The sequence below is a fragment of the Staurois parvus genome, unplaced genomic scaffold (assembly GCF_062004578.1).
Source record: "Staurois parvus isolate SC_StPar_1 unplaced genomic scaffold, SC_StPar_1.0 ptg001320l, whole genome shotgun sequence".
NCBI classification, from domain to species: domain Eukaryota; kingdom Metazoa; phylum Chordata; class Amphibia; order Anura; family Ranidae; genus Staurois; species Staurois parvus.
This window is the reverse complement of record NW_028319116.1, coordinates 415,967-431,610: the sequence shown is the minus strand read 5'-3', so window position 1 is coordinate 431,610 and position 15,644 is coordinate 415,967. Positions and strand designations below refer to the sequence as shown.

At 43.7% G+C, this 15,644-nt stretch overlaps 1 long non-coding RNA gene across 1 annotated transcript in view; it reads left to right on the top strand.

The window, feature by feature from the left end:
* The window catches only part of LOC149437070 (uncharacterized), an 83,736-nt gene extending 68,823 nt beyond the window's left edge, over positions 1–14,913 (top strand). Inside the window, exons 3-4 of the long non-coding RNA XR_016308193.1 lie at positions 4,759–4,886; positions 14,661–14,913. This is a non-coding gene — a long non-coding RNA (uncharacterized LOC149437070). The remainder of the gene's footprint in view (positions 1–4,758; positions 4,887–14,660) is intronic.
* The last annotated feature ends 731 nt before the right edge of the window (positions 14,914–15,644 follow it).

Sequence of the window (15,644 nt, the reverse complement as noted above, 5' to 3'; positions counted from 1 at the left end):
ATGATTGGCCTTTTACCATATCATGTGATCAGCTGTGTCCGTGGGACATGGCCATCACGCAGATCGCCGGGTGTGCGCCCCCGGGGGTGCGCAAGAGAGCGCGTTCTGGGAGGACGTCATATGATGCCCTCCCAGAACTGGCCGGCCGCAGTGCAGCCGTCAAACGGCTATCTGCGGTCGGCAAATAGATAAAGATCTAGAAGCCTTGAAGGTTAGGCAAATTAATCAACTTCATTCTATCTCTAAGGGTATTTCCAGTCTACTGAATAATAAAGACTTGGTCATCCGACCGGCAGATAAAGGGGGTGAAGTAGTAGTCATGGATAAATCAGACTACATGGTTGAAGCATACAAAATTCTGAAAGATAATGCCACTTATCAAGTTTTACCTAAGGACCCTACACTGACTTTTAAGAGGGAATTGAAAAGTCCCATTAAGATTGGCTGTAGGAATGGCGCTATTGCTAAAAAGGAAAAAGAATTCCTATGTCCATCGGCTCCTAAATTGTCCATATTATATTGGTTACCTAAGATCCATAAAGATCCGGTTCACCCCCCAGGACAACCCATTATTAGTGGGATTGGTTCCCTTCTCTCTAGAGCAGGGGAATTTATTGATGTGTTTTTACAATCTTTGGTGGGAAATACTCCCTCCTTTCTTAAAGATACTAAGCAAGTTCTGCAAGATGTCATTAATATCTCTACCACCCCTGACACATTCCAAGTCACGGCAGATGTTGCTTCATTGTATAGCAACATCAATCACAAAGATGGGATGGAGGCTGTAAGTTATTATCTTCATGAAAATGGGGAATATAGCGACACTCAAAAGTCCTTGATTCTTAGTCTGTTGGACTTTACCATGTCGCATAATTACTTTTGGTTCGATAAGAAATTTTATTTACAGATTAGGGGTGTCACTATGGGAGACAAATTTGCCCCATAGCCTAGCTAATCTTTTTACGGCTCGGTGGGAGGAGGATCTAATTTATGCAAGGGATTGGCCTGAACTAAAATTCTACCGTAGATATATTGATGACATCCTCCTCCTTTGGCAGGGGGACGAAGGATCCCTGAATAACTTTAAATAATAACTTATTGAACATTAGCTTAACTAACACCTATAGCCAAGATAGTATTGATTTTTTGGATCTAAAATTGATCAATAATGGGGCCAATATAGTGACTAAATCCTTCTGCAAAACCACCGATAGAAATAGCTATATACCTATTGATAGCTGCTATCACCCCCTATGGCTAAACAACATCCCTAAGAGGCAGTTTATTAGGATTAGACGAAACTGCCTAAATTTATCTGACTTTTACATACAAGCTGGTACCCTCAGAGATAGGTTCCTTGAGAAAGGGTATGCCAGTGATGTTCTGGATGGCACCATTAGCCAAGTAGCAAAATTGGACGGAAATTCTCTTCTTACGACTGGCACTATGAAATCTAAATCTCAAATGTTATGCCCTTTTGTAACTAATTATTCGGTACAACATTTTCAGATGAAGAACATTGTTTCTAAACACTGGAACATAACCCTACATTGACTTTTAAGTGGGAATTGAAAAGTCTCCTTGAGATTGGCTGTAGGAATGGCGCTATTACTAAAAAGGAAAAAGAATTCCTATGTCCATTGGCTCCTAAATTGCCCATATTATATTGGTTACCTGAGATCCATAAAGATCCGCTTTATCCCCCAGGACAACCCATTATTAGTGGGATTGGTTCTCTTCTCTCTAGAACAGGGGAATTTATTGATGTGTTTTTACAACCTTTGTTGGGAAAAACTCCTTCCTTTCTTAAAGATACTAAGCAAGTTCTGCAAGATGTCATTAATATCTCTACAACCCCTGACACATTCCAAGTCACAGCAGATGTTGCTTCATTGTATAGCAACATCAATCACAAGATGGGATGGAGGCTGTAAGTTATAATCTTCAAGAAACTGGTGAATATAGCGACACTCAAAAGTCCTTTATTCTTAGTCTGTTGGACTTTACCATGTCGCATAATTACTTTTGGTTCAATACGCAATTTTATTTACAGATTAGGGGTGTCGCTATGGGAGCCAACTTTCCCCCCCCCCAAACATAGTGACTAAATCCTTCTTCAAAACCACCAATAGAAATAGCTATATACCTATTGATAGCTGCCATCACCCCCTATGGCTAAACAACATCCCTAAGGGGCAGTTTATTAGGATTAGATGAAACTGCCTGAATTTATCTGACTTTTGCATACAAGCTGGTACCCTCAGAGATAGGTTCCTTGAGAAAGGGTATGCCAGTGATGTTCTGGATGGCACCATTAACCAAGTAGCCAAATTGGAAAGAAATTCTCTTCTTACGACTGGCACTACAAGATCTAAATCTCAAATGTTATGCCCTTTTGTAACTAATTATTCTGTACAACATTTTCAGATAAAAAACATTGTTACTAAGCACTGGAACATCTTGAAAAATGATCCCGTCCTTAAGGATTTTCTTCCCTCTGAGCCCAAAGTCACTTTTAGAAGGGCACCGACATTGAGAGGTAGGATTGCTCCAAACATTGTCAACCCTCCACAGAGGATTTCGATTCTGTGGGGGATCTGAAAGGATTTTTCCCATGTAATCGTTGCATTATCTGCCAATTAGGTGGAAAAAGACATGCAACTTCTTTTACTTCCACTGATACTGATTAGAAGGCGCCATTTTACCGGAGTGTGAAGACCAGGAAGTGACTCTTGGTCGGAGTGTAGTAGCAGCCATCTTCCCGAAGCAGAAACAGATGAACTGAGCGCTACCACGGGTCCGAGCCAGTGGTCGGCCATAATAAAATGATCTGAGGATTTCATTTTCTGGGGATCTAAAAGGATTTTTCCCTTGTAATCGTTGCATGATCTGCCAATTAGGTGGGAAAAGACACGTCAAATTAACTTCTTTTACTTCCAGTGTAACCAATAGAACGTACATGATTAATTCCTTCATCTCCTGTAACAGCCGATACGTTGTGTATCTTTTAGAGTGTTCCTGCCATAAACAATATATAGGCAGGACTACTAGGCGCATGAGGGATAGAGTGCGTGAGCATTCATATGACATCAGAAAGGGTTACAAGGAGCATTCATTATCCAAGCACTTTAGAGACTACCATCACAAAGACCCATATGGTATGAAGCTTAAGGGCATTGACATTCTCAACCCTCACTGGAGCGGGTGTAACAAAAGGAGAGCTGTATCCCAACTTGAGACCAGATGGATTTACGAAATGGCCTCCTTAACCCCTATGGGTCATAATGTTGATATCGACATGAATTGCTTCATTGACAAAATCTGATGATGATCTTTGATCTTATTTTATCCTAACTTATTCTGATGACTCACTTTTGTGAGCATTTTATGGTAATGGGTTTATTTCCTTGCCTACAGGATCCCTACTCCCCATATTATTATCGAGTTGCATGGTTTATATACATCTATGCACTATATATATATTTTTTAACATGTTGTTTTTATAACGTACGTTATACATTTTATAGCATTTTATTCTTAGGGGTTAATAATTCCATACATGTAGGATCCCTATTACCTATATCAATATGCTATTGAGCTGTACGGTTTATATAGTTTTATCATTCTTCTGACCATACACTTTTCATATTTTAGATGTATGTTATACATGTGTTTAATATATTGCGAATCACTATTTAAATCGCCTGTTATATACATTTTTTAGGCGCACCTAGTAACATTGTGGGGCCATTCCCCTTTAAGCAACGTTCCCATTGCACAGTTGTTCTTTGATGCATTTTTTTCATATACTTGGCATCTTAATTATTGGCCATTTCATCCTCAATTGATTTTGATTTTAGTTCTTTTTATTCAATATTTCCCCTTTTTTTAGATATCTCCCCTTTTTTTAGTTATTTTTTAGCTAATTTTATTATGGCCGACCACGTGGTAGCGCTCAGTTCATCTGTTTCGGCTTCGGGAAGATGGCTGCTACTACACTCTGACCAAGAGTCACTTTCTGCTCTTCACACTCCGGTAAAATGGCGCCTTCTAATCAGTATCAGTGGAAGTAATAGAAGTTTATTTTGGCATGTCTTTTCCCATCTAATTGGCAGATCATGCAACGATTACAAGGGAAAAATCCTTTTAGATCCCCCAAAAAATCTAAATTCTCTGTGGAGGGTTGACAATGTTTAGGGCAATCCTACCTCTCAATGTCGGTGCTCTTCTAAAGATGACTTTGGGCTTAGAGGGAAGAAAATCCCTAAGGACGGGATCATTTTTCAAGATGTTCCACTGTTTAGAAAATAAAATCCTCAGATCATTTTATTATGGCCAACCACTGGCTCGGACCCATGGTAGCGCTCAGTTCATCTGTTTCGGCTTCGGGAAGATGGCTGCTACTACACTCCGACCAAGAGTCACTTCCTGGTCTTCACACTCCGGTAAAATGGCGCCTTCTAATCAGTATCAGTGGAACTAAAAGAAGTTACTTTGGCATGTCTTTTCCCACCTAATTGGCAGATCATGCAACGATTACATGGGAAAAATCCTTTTAGATCCCCAAAAAACTAAATTCTCTGTGGAGGGTTGACAATGTTTAGGGCAATCCTACCTCTCAATGTCGGTGCCCTTCTAAAGATGACTTCGGGCTTAGAGGGAAGAAAATCCTTAAGTACGGGATCATTTTTAAGAGTCACTTCCTGGCCTTCACACCCCGGTAAAATGGCGTCTTCTAATCAATATCATGCCTTGCAGGCTATAATGGAGCCTCCACATGACGTTAGCAATGGACGTACCTCTGAAGATGTGCATGCGTACGAAACGTGTCGGGCGGAGCCACACTTGCTGACGTCACGCCAAAACTTGGAACAGTGGCCATTCTGGTACTGTGTTTTTACATGTATTTTACAATCATTCCACATAGATTGTTTCTACTGTAATAAAATACTACACTATACACCACTTCTTGGCTCCTGTGGTGAGCGATTTTCTCTAGGAAGAGGTCCTACCTTCGGTTTACCTGTGGCGGAGCAGTCCGGTGCATTTCTCTTTGGCTCTTTGATGTCATCTACATAGATGCGATTTATCAGGAGCTTTCTGGTGAGTTTCCATCTAACAGAGGTGGTGGATCTCTTCACTGGGTCTGAATTACAGTTTGCTTTTCACCGAGGTTGCTGTGCCTTGTAGTCCCATGGACACTATTATCCATTTATATTGGATGGACTCTTTTGCATTTCTATTGAAGTTATTTCACTTTGTATTGATTCACTTGACATCACTTAATACATAAACGCTGCACTTTTATAGCATATAACCACATTATTTTAGTTTTTTTTCCATCTAAAAGATTTCAGTTTGTTGTTCAACTGAGTTGTACAGTTTATAGGTTACATTAACCACTTCTCGTCCGGTCCATGTACATAAAAGGCTGGACAGGAGCAGTGCAGGGGCGGGTGGCATTGCATTCACTGCCTGTGCGCGCTCCCTGGCAGCGAGCGGCACCGCGATCCTAGTGATCGCTGTGTCCTCCACACACAGCGGGACACCAATCGTTGTACGGGACCGCTGTGCGAGGTCCCGATTCATGTGACCCCTGATTGGCCAATCAGTGATCACATGAATAGGTGTAAGCAAGATGTCACTTCTGACATTATTGCTTACTACGTGTGAAATTTGTGAATGATCACAGAGGTCACATGGTACAGGGCTATTCACAACAGCCATGTACCATGTGACAAGCTGTGACCGATCACAGCTCACACAGTATTTCTCAATGGCTGCAAGAATGCAGCCAGAGAGGAGGAGAAATTATTGTTTTTACAGACTTTATGGGTGTAAAAGCAATTAGTGTAAAAAAAGAAAAAAAAATCTTCATCACCCCTCAGAAGTAGTACAGTGTCAAAATGGTGACACTGTACTGCTAGGGTGACGGTATGTAAAAAACCCCAAAAACATAATAATATATTAAAAAAATGTAAAAATAAAATTAGAAAAATTATAATTTTTGGCTATAAACTAATTTGGGCTATTTTTATTTACTGAAAAGATAGATGAATACATTTTGGCCAAGATTTATGAAGAAAGAATATTTATTTGCAAAATGTTATAAGAAAAACAATTTTTTTCTCAAAATGTTTGGATTTTTTAATTTATATAGCAAAAAAATAAAAATCCCAGTGGTGAATAAATACCACAAAACAACGTTTTATCTGTCTGAAAAAAATGCTAAAAAATTCATATGGGTACAGTGTTGCATGACCGCGCAATTGTCATTCAAAGTGTGATAGCACTGAAAGCTGAAAATTGGCCTGGACTGGAAGGGGGGGAAAGTGTCTGGACTGGAAGGGGGGGAAAGTGTCCGGACAGGAAGGGGGGGGGAAAGTGTCCGGACTGGAAGGTGGGGAAAGTGTCCGGACTGGAAGGGGGGGAAAGTGTCCGGACTGGAAGGGGGTGAAAGTGTCCGGACTGGAAGGGGGTGAAAGTGTCCGGACTGGAAGGGGGGGAAAGTGTCCGGACTGGAAGGGGGGGAAAGTGTCCAGACTGGAAGGGGGGGAAAGTGTCCAGACTGGAAGGGGGTGAAAGTGTCCGGACTGGAAGGGGGGAAAGTGTCCGGACTGGAAGGGGTGAAAGTGTCCGGACTGGAAGGGGTTGAAAGTCTCCGGACTTTAAGTGGTTAACGGTGGAAAAAGTTCTGAAATTATTTATAATTTTTTTTTCATCACAGAAACCTGACATTTTAACTGGGGTGTGTAAACTTTTAATATCCACTGTACATGGGGGATTCAACGCATGTGCAGACAAACTGTGCATACAGCGAATTTTGATTCAGGATGGCGGTGTAAGTGAAGAGCATCATAGGGAGAACTTTGCCTTCAAGCAGGACAACCCTGGACTCCGCAGACTATTTCTAACATTTTTTTTATACTGGGACAGATGTTAGGGATTTAAAATGCAATTTTACGTCTTTAATATCAGATTTCAGTTTTCTACGTCTCGCCTCAATGGAAAGTGTTACATTCGCACTTGAGCATCGGCGTCTTCGGTCATTTTTCATACAGTGCCATTGTCTATCGGGGCCAAAAACACAGGATCCTGCCGCAAAAAAGATCATCAAGTACTTTTTCTGAATATTGAGCACCAAAGAATGAGATGGAATTCCAAATATCGAGCATTGAAGCTTTTCTTGAAAGGCACATCGAATCGCTCAGGTGTGAATGAGCACCTAAAGACACAGAGGAAATACTCTGCAAGAAATAGATACATTGTAACAGAACAGGAATGTTGACGAAATTGTAAGGACAAGACATGATTTCCTTGTGAAGTGTCTTCCTATCCCTCCACCTTTCTCCGACCTTCAGCTCCCGTTTCCCCCATAGCGGACTCCATTGTGCGTTTCCGGCCTGCATGTGAGAGACACTCGGCCTCCCCTCCACATCCTGCCCTTTGTTCCCCATCCTGTGAATGAGCCCCCCTGCTGTGACCGCTCCATCTACTCCATACATCGGCCCAAAATAAATAAAATATTCCCATTCCTTACAGGAGCGATCGTGAGATTCCAGCGTGGGGTCCAGGCGGAGAACCGGCCGGAAGCAGGGGCGTCCTCTCGGAGTACATATAGTAAATCGCACTCAATGTGAGAAAAAGAGATCCAACAAAGCCCATAAGCTTCTAATTACCGGGAGGACTGAATTCCTCCAAGGCCGCATACTCATTTCCTGGCCGTAGCTGCAGGGGGTTCCCACCAGCCCATTCTGAAAAATAGTTTCAAGTTTTAGCAAAAAGTAAACCGTGGAATAAGCCCTCAGGAAAGGTTGGCACCTTTTTTGGGGTACGCTGCAGCCCCATCCATAGCAAATGGAGTTATGTTCAGGGGAGAGGTATTTGGGGTTTTCATTTATTTGGGGGGTCATGCTGTTTTTTTTATGTGATAGGACCTCAGGTTTCAGGATTTTTTTTTTAATTTTCAGCAAGGCTTCCCCTAAGCACGGGTGTCAAACTGGCGGCACTCCAGCTGTTGCCAAACTACAAGTCCCATGAGGCATTGCAAGATTGACAGTTACAAGCATGACTCCCAAAGGCAGAGGAATGATGGGACTTGTAGTTCGCCAACAGCTGGAGGGCCGCCAGTGTGAAGGAAAAGGAAAAGAATAGGAAATAAAACAGAAAAGAAAAAAACTAGAATAGAATAGAAAAAATACAAAATCAATAGAAAGGAATAGAATAGAAAAAATACAAAATCAATAGAAAGGATAGAATAGAAAAAATACAAAATCAATAGAAAGGAATAGAATAGAAAAGAACAGAATAGAGCCACCTTCCAAATTTTGAAAAGAATAAATTCCAATCCGATACTTTTTGATTCGCTTGAATTCAATTCGACTGCATTTGGAAAATTTTAATCAAATTCAAAATTTCAAAACCCTTCTCACCCCATCCGAGCGTAGATTCGCAACAGCTGGAGGGCCGCCAGTTTGACATCCCTGCCCTAAAGCACATGTGTCAAACACAAGACCCCCACGTCATTTCATGTGGCCCTCGCACCTCTCCTGAAGCAGTGGCACCCCTCTTGTCTCTGCCTCCACCTTGTCTCAGCAGTCGGCATCAGAGATGAGGACAGAACCCCTCCTCCAGACCCTGCTCTTCTCTGTGCAGCTGCAAAGAAGGCTCGTCTTGTCCCCCCTCCAGTCTCAGCAGTCAGCAGAAGAGAGAAGGACAGAACTCCTCCTACAGACCCTGCTCTTCTCTGTGCAGCCGCAAAGAAGGCTCGTCTTGTCCCCCCTCCAGTCTCAGCAGTCAGCAGAAGAGAGGAGGACAGAATCCCTCCTCCAGACCCTGCTCTTCTCTGTGCAGCCGCAAAGAAGGCTTGTCTTGTCCCCCCTCCAGTCTCAGCAGTCAGCAGAAGAGATGAGGACAGAACCCCTCCTCCAGACCCTGCTCTTCTCTGTGCAGCCGCAAAGAAAGCTTGTCTTGTCCCCCCTCCAGTCTCAGCAGTCAGCAGAAGAGAGAAGGACAGAACTCCTCCTACAGACCCTGCTCTTCTCTGTGCAGCCACAAAGAAGGCTTGTCTTGTCCCCCCTCCAGTCTCAGCAGTCAGCAGAAGAGAGAAGGACAGAACTCCTCCTACAGACCCTGCTCTTCTCTGTGCAGCCACAAAGAAGGCTTGTCTTGTCCCCCCTCCAGTCTCAGCAGTCAGCAGAAGAGGGGAGGACAGAATCCCTCCTCCAGACCCTGCTCTTCTCTGTGCAGCCGCAAAGAAGGCTCGTCTTGTCCCCCCCTCCAGTGTCAGCAGTCAGCAGAAGAGAGGAGGACAGAACTCCTCCTCCAGACCCTGCTCTTCTCTGTGCAGCCGCAAAGAAGGCTTGTCTTGCCCCCCTCTCCAGTCTCAGCAGTCAGCAGAAGCGAGGACAGAACTCCTCCTAAAGATCCTGTGCCTCTGGAATTCCACTCCCTGCATCTGCACATAATGAAGGGGAGGGGGGTTGCTGGAGGCATCATTGACCTAATATGGCCATGTGGTCCTATTAGATCGATGAACTCACTTGCCTTCCCTCCCCTTTGTTGGGTACAACTGTGGGGCATTGCATGGCCTCAGATGATTAGGATGGCGGCCTGCTGTCATTTGACAATTTCCCTCAGGAACATTAGCTCATCCTTCCAAAGACATGCTGGTAGGTTAATTGTCTCCTGTCCACATTGGCCCTAATATGTGTATGTATGAATGTGAGTAAGGGACCTTAGATTGTACGCTCCTCGGGGGCGGGGACTGATGTGAATGTACAATATATATGTAAAGCGCTGCAGAAATTGATGGCGCTATATAAGTACCTGAAATAAATAAATCATCAGCAGGCTGACAATTCTGAGCCACTGACTCACAACTAGCCGTGGGCTTTTGAGCTCCTATTAGTTCGGTGAAGGTACAGTTGTGTTCAAAATAATAGCAGTGTGTTGAAAAAAGTGAATAAAGCTGAAAATCCCTCTAATTGCTTTTATTTCCATCCACACAAATGCATTGGGAACACGACACATTCTATTCCAAATCACAACATGAAGAAAAATACATCAAATTTGTGTTGTTCCTCTAAAAAAATGGAAGAAAAATGAATATTAGACGGTTCAAAAAAATGGCAGTGTTTGTATTCTTCTTTACAAACTCAAACATTCACTATATAAACTGAGAAATGTTTGAAGATTTTGCTTTCCTTTGAATGACTTCATGAATATTTGGTTGTAGTCGCACTGTTTCTGAGAACTGCTGTACATCTGTGTTGCATGGAGTCCCCCAACTTCTGGCCCCTGTGATCAGGTATTCCAGCCCAGGATGATTGGACCACATTCCACAGTTCTTCTCTATTTCTTGGTTTTGCCTCAGAAACGGCATTTTTGATGTCACCCCACAAGTTTTCTATTGGATGAAGATCCGGGGATTGGGCTGGCCACTCCATAACGTCCATCTTGTTGGTCTGGAACCAAGATGTTGCACGTTTACTGGTGTGTTTGGGGTCGTTGTCTTGTTGGAACACCCATTTCAAGGGCATTTCCTCTTCAGCATAAGGCAGCATGACCTCTTCAAGTATTCTGATGGATTCAAACTGATCCATGATCCCTGGTATGCGATAAATAGGCCCAACACCGTAGTATGAGAAACATCCCCATATCATGATGCTTGCACCACCATGCTTCACGGTCTTCACAGTGTACTGTGGCTTGAATTCAGTGTTTGGGGGTCGTCTGACAAACTGTCTCCGCCCACTAGACCCAAAAAGAACAATCTTACTTCCATCAGTCCACAAAATGTTGCCCCATTTCTCTTTAGGCCGGTCAATGTGCTCTTTGGCAGATTGTAACCTCTTCAGCACACGTCTTTTTCCCAACAGTGGGACTTTGCGGGGACTTCTTGCAGATAGCTTGCCTTCACATAGGCGTCTTCTAATTGTAACAGTCCTCACAGGGAACGTCACACCTTCTTTCATCTTCCTGGAGCTGATTGTTGGCTGAGTCCGCCCCATGTTGGCTATTCTTCTATCCATTCCAATGGTAGTTTTTCGCTTTCTTCCACGTCTTTCAGGTTTTGGTTGCCATTTTAAAGCATTTGCGATCATTTTAGCTGAGCAGCCGATCATTTTCTGCACTTCTTTATATGTTTTCCCCTCTCCAATCTACTTTTTAATCAAGGTACGCTCTTCTGAACAATGTCTGGAACCACCCATTTTCCTCAGAATTTCAGAGAGAAATGCACTGTAACCAGCATGTCCAACATTTGCTGCCTTCCTTCCTTAAATAAGGGCAATAATTGCCACCTGTTTATCAAAGAATGAATGACCTCACTAATAGAACTCCACACTGCTATTATTGTGAACACGCCCCTTTTCAATGAGTGATTCAATGACACAGAATCAGCAGCATGCATGTCATGACTGTTGGGTCTGTTGGAGTTCTATTACTCTACTACACCTGCTAGGAAATTATTTGCCATGTAGAAATATCATTTCTACCAAAAACAGTAATTGATCCAGTTAGTGATGTCTGACTGTTATTATTCTGAACACAACTGTATGTACACATCTGATATGCAGCCCAACAGGCCCCTGAAGGAGTGTGCACAGCGGGCTGACAACACTGCTGCTAATCGCAAGACAGTGGCTTAGTGTTGTCAGCGGTGTTTACAAAAAAGAGATTCCTTCATATCCCATGAGCCCCATTGGCCATCAGGAAAGGAGTCCACCAGGAACTAAAGGACTGGACAGTCATCATGGTTACTCTGTCAGTGTCTTGCAATGGGAAGATACTAGGAATGGTGGCACTGGAGGGGACCCAGGACTGGGAATGGGGGCAGTGAAGGGGACTCAAGACAAGGAATACTGAAAACTGGTGTAGGCTCAGGACTGGGAATGGTGGCGATGGAAGGGACTCGGGACCTTGAATAGTTGCACTGGTATTGACTCAGGACTAGGAATAGTGCCACTGGAGAGGACTCAGGACCGGGAATGATGGCACTGCAACAGGCTGTGGACCAGAAATAGTGGCACTGGAGGAGAATCAGGCCCAGGAAAGGTACAACTGGTGTAGACTCAGTGCTGGGAATGGTAGTACTACTAGGTATTTACCAGGAATGGTGGCACTGGAGGGAAATCAGGATTGGAACTAAAGGCACTGGAGGGGGCTCAGGACTGAAAATGGTGGCACAGTAGGGAACTCATGAGCGGAAATGGAGCCACTGGAGGGAACTCAGGAACTTGAATGGAGAAACCGGAGGGAACTCAGGACTGAAAATGGTGTCATTTGATGGGATTCAGGACTACACATGGAAGTACTAGAAGGGGTTCCATACCAGAAATGGTGACACTGGAAGGGAATCAGGACTGTGAAAGGTAGCACTGGTGTAGACTCAGTGCCGGGAATGGTGGCACTACTGGGTACTTACCAGAAATGATGGCACTGGAGAGAACTCAGGAACTTGAATGGAGGCACTGGAGGAGACTCAGGACCAGAATGGAGGCACTGGAGGAGACTCAGGACTGAAAATAGTGGCACTGGAGAACTCAGAAACTTAAATGGAGGTACTGAAGGGAACTCTGGAACTTGAAAGGAGGTACTGGAAGGAACGCAGGACTGAAAATGGTGCCACTGGAGGGAATTTAGGACCAAGAATGGTGGAACTGCAGGGAGCTCAGGACTGAAAATTGTTGCATTGGAGGGAATTCAGGACTGGGAATGGAGGCACTTGAATAGACTGAGGACTGGGAATGGAAGCACTGGACGGGACTCAGGATTGGGAATAGATGCACTGTTGGGGGCTCAGGACAGGAATGGAGCCACTGGAAGAGACTCATGACAGGGAATGAGGCACTGAAGGGGACTCAGGAACTTGAAAGGATGTACTGCAATGAACTCAGGACTGAAAATGGTGTCACTGGAGGGAATTTAGGACCAAGAATGGGAGAACTGGAGGGAGCTCAGGACTGAAAATCGTTGCATTGGAGGGAATTCAGGACTGGGAATGGAGGCACTTGAATAGACTGAGGACTGGGAATGGAAGCACTGGACGGGACTCAGGATTGGGAATAGATGCACTGTTGGGGGCTCAGGACAGGAATGGAGCCACTGGAAGAGACTCATGACAGGGAATGAGGCACTGAAGGGGACTCAGGTATCGGAATGGAGGCACTAGAAGAGACTCATGATTGGGAATGGAGGCACTGAAGGGGACTCAGGAATAGGAATGGAGGCACTTGAATAGACTGAGGACTGGGAATGGAAGCACTGGACGGGACGCAGGATTAGGAATGGATGCGTTGTTGGGGTCTCAGGACAGGAATGGAGGCACTGAAGGGGACTCAGGATTGGGAATGAATGCACTGTTGGGGGCTCAGGGCAGGAATGGAGCCACTGGAGGAAAGTCATAGCTAGGAATGGAGGCACTGAAAGGGGATTCAGAAATAGGAATGGAGGCAAAAAAGAGACTTTTGACTGGGAATGGAGGCACTGAAGGGGACTCAGGATTGGGGGCTCAGGATGGGAATGGAGCCACTGGAAGAGAGTCATGACAAGGAATGGAGGCACTGAAAGGGGACTCAGGAATGGGAATGGAGGCACTTGAGGGAACCTATTAAAAGGTCCATCTGACCCTGCAGATGTGCCAGTTTTCTATCAATCTCTGGTGTTGCCCAGGCCTTGTGTCTGTGTGTTTCATTCTCTGATCAGACTGACTGTTTCCAATAAATCTCATCCAAGGGTTCGGACTTTTGTACCACGATCACGATCTGCACAGTGTGGGGTGATAGTATACCTCCATATAGAGACTACAGCGCCCCTCCCCCGCCGCAAGAAAGGAAACTGTTTTAGAGTGACAAATCCCACTGAGATGTGACTGAGAGGAAATATAGAGACCCTGACCACATGGAGACAAAGAAAGACTGACACACTCAATGCAGGAAACATCCACCAGACATGTAAAGTCTGCCACGTGCTGCACGAGACGTACAACCGACACCACAATGATGGCCACCAAGAGCAGAAGTGCTATTGTGTCAGTCAGTGTCGCAAACATGCGCAACACACAGTGCAGGACGCAGACTCCATTTTGTTAAGAGTATCCATTTCTCCCTTATTCTCCTTCCCGAGAGGCCCAGCGACATGTGGCCAGTATGTGTGTGAGTTAGGAATGTCACAGGAGGGTCATAGGAACTGTAAAAGCCCCCAAGAGAGTTTGAGTCTCTCTGTCCACAGAACCTGCCAATTGTGACACCTAAGAGATAAGGCAAGCTTTCTCAGGAGTTGAAAGAGATTCTGACCTCATAAACCTAGCTCAGCATAGGTGATAGAATCACATAACCTCTGTTAAAACCAGGGTGGATAAAAATCAATGATTTATTTAAAAAAAATCAAAAAAATTGGATTTTTTTGATTTAAATCGGATTTTTTTGAATAAAATGCTTTTTGAGGAAAATATATTACCATCCAAAGGTTATTCCATCATGAAATAAAGATTAGTTTTTTAATTATGTAGAATAAGGCTGTATATGTTTAATTTTTTTGGTAAATAAAGTCCATGAATCCATTCACAATGTCATGCTCTTCCAGAGGTTTTTGTAAGATTATTGGGCAGTTTCTCTGCCTACAAGATATTATCACAGATGATTGGTTTACTTTTGCAGTTCTCAATACTGAATTTGACTCAGCGGAGATCACATGCCTCTTCTTCACAGCAAAAATGTTATAACATGAACAGAGTTAAGAAAAAGACCTTCATCCTAACTTCTACAAACCTATGAATACAGAATCAACCCCTTCACTGCTAAGGTGCAAGAAGTTCAGTGAATAGAATAGAAACAATATTTTTCTGATTGTTTGGAGTGGAATAGATCTGCACAAGAAGAAAGTGAAACTAAGTGTGAGGAGGGAGGGGCTGACAGTGCGAGGAGGGAGGGGCTGACAGTCTAAGTTTCTTACAATATATATATTTTGTTTAGCCAAATTAGTTAACAAACATGGATGTTTAAGCAAATAACACATGCTGGAATGTTATTGTTTCAGTTGAATAAATCTATTTAAATTGTTATTATTAAGGTAATGATTATTTTTCTCCTTCCTAAGTACAACAGAAAAGTTGTCCAAATATGAATGATTAACCTATTAAACTGGGGATAAAAAAACTAATATGAAAAGTTGTTATTCTAAAAATCTTCATCTACTTGTATATTAAAGTTATACCAGCAAGAATTAGTCTTTATGTAGAAAACTAGGATTTAAATCAAGTCTTACTGACTAGTGATTTAAATTGTGATTTAAATCAGTTTGATTTACCGTATTTTTCGCTCCATAAGACGCACTTTTTTCCCCCCAAAAAAGGGGGGAAAATGTCAGTGCGTCTTATGGAGCGAATATAAAGCGGCTGGTCCGGTATTTCTGCCGCCACCATGTCAGAATACTGGGCCGGCCGCTCAGCTGTTGTCTCCTGCAGGGCCTTACCTGTTCCTCGCTCCAGCGCTGCACAGTCTTCCCGCGCTGGCTTCTGTGACAGCCGGGTGCCCACTGCGCATGTGCTGCGCTTTGTGAATGGTCATCGCAGTCTCTGGTCATCTGTACTGTGTCCGCAGTCTCTGGTCATCTCCTGTACTGTGTCCGCAGTCTCCGGTCAT